We start from the raw sequence: 2045 nt of genomic DNA, 5'->3' as shown, positions 1-2045 counted from the left end.
TTTTTTTTTTTTTTTTTTGGATTACAAATGTCGTGAGATTTTTTAACAGGAGTGTGTGCGTGTGTATGTATGTAGAGTAGAGTAATATCTCGAAGAAGAGTATTTCGAAGGTGTTCTTAAATTTTTTTGGTCCTTTTTCTCGAGGAATTTCAGAGTCTAATCGTTGTAATGATTTCTTCGACATCGATCGATATAATTAAATTAATTGAATTCGCGCCATTTTTCGCGGAATGTAATTGTTACGATAATTAAATTATTACGATTGTATCGCGTGATGTGTAAATCAATCGATTGTACAATAATTGTACAAGATGTGTAGATACTATTGTCGAAAAAAGAAGAAAAAAAAAGAAATACGTTCCATATATCGAAAATTGAAAGTAAAGGAATTGTTATGTATTGTAAAAAAAAAAAAATCTCGTAGAAGCTCTAAGAAAAAAAAAAACTTTGTCGATTACTAGAGCTCTGTTCTCGTAGAATTTTGAAGAGGACTTGTAACAAGGAATATATATATATAAAAAAAAAATGAAATAAAATTCAGAAAAGATAACAAAAAAAAAAAAAAGTAAAAGAAGAAAATGGAATGGAGGAGGAAGAAAAATGTGTCAAAGGGAAAATTTCGTACGTTCAAAAATGTGAACGTGTAACGTTAACTGTCGCAGCCAATCATCGAGGCAATTCTGGAAATTATCGATACTCTTCGTTTGATCTCGTCAACGTTTGATACAATTTTTTATTAGAAAAAAAAAAAAACTTTCCCAATGAATGAACCTACAATTGTAGAGTAGAAAATTTCATTTTTCCTTTTTTGCGACGGTTAACGTAAAAAAAAAAAAAAGAAAAAAAAAAAACAAGGCGAAATGACAAGAAATAATAAATAAAATCCTATCTAACTCTGAATGTTTAAAAAAAAAAAAAAAACTGTCGTTTAAATTAAGCATCATCGAATCGAGAAGAAGAATGCTCGCGTGTTGAAACGAAAGAAAGAAAGGAAGAAAGAAAGAAAAGGAAGAGCAGGTTAGAAATTTACCGTTTCATTAACGTGGTCACGTGCAGAACGTTCTCGTCGTGTTTGAACTACCAAATACTTATTTAACGAGATTCAGACAAGTCTCTATAGTTTCGATCCGACTATAAATTTTTCTGCAAGCAGAAAACCGATTCTATTTGTACGAGAGCGAGGAAGAAGTTTCTTAAGAGAGCTTAGATCCGATTTTAATTGTGAACGTACAAAGGATTTCATCAAGCCCACTACTCGAAGTCGCGCATTAACAATATTGATTTATTTCTGAGATCGAAATAAGACGATATGAAACGTGTTACTTTTTCCTTTCTTTTTTTCCTTTTATTTAATATTTAATATTTCTTTCGTATTCTAAGCGTGTTTTTTTACGTTCGTACGAGAGATTTTCCTTAAGAGAGAATTGAATTTTGAAAATTGGTCTTATTTTGCGCTCGAGATAATCGTAGGCTTCGTGAAACATCCTTGTACGTCCATAGGACGATTACCACGGGAGAGTAGCACTATATCCTCGAACGTGATATAATAATTTATTTTTCTACAGTTTCAGTCGCCGAGTTATAATAAATAATAATAAATCGTAACCGAAGATGACTCGAGTACGTGAAAAGAAAAAAAAAAAAAGAAAAAAGAAAAAGAAAAAAAAAAGACGCGCACACGCGAGGGCGGGAAACACAAACGAGGATTGTGTTGGGACTTAATCCTTTCGTCGGTTTATAAATCGTTCAACACCCGATTTGTAATTCGCAACAAGTTTTTAAACTGGATAGTTGAGAAGAAAATAAATAAATAAATATAAAGAAAAAGAAAAAAAAAAAAGAAAAATAGTTCGAGTTCGAATGTTGTATTCGTATATATAAGCGTAGAAAAAAACAAAAAAAAAAAAAAAGTAATTCGTACTGTGATTTTTAAACGACATTATATTACCACAACCTGATCTAAATTTTAAATCCGAGAATATTTTCATTGCTTTTTTATATAAAACAGTCTTTTTCTAACGATACGTCTTTTCGCATACGTCGTT

Source organism: Apis dorsata, unplaced genomic scaffold (genome assembly GCF_000469605.1).
Source record: "Apis dorsata unplaced genomic scaffold, Apis dorsata 1.3 scaffold_169, whole genome shotgun sequence".
NCBI lineage: Eukaryota > Metazoa > Arthropoda > Insecta > Hymenoptera > Apidae > Apis > Apis dorsata.
The sequence above is the reverse complement of the archived record's forward strand: the minus strand, read 5'-3'. Positions refer to the sequence as shown.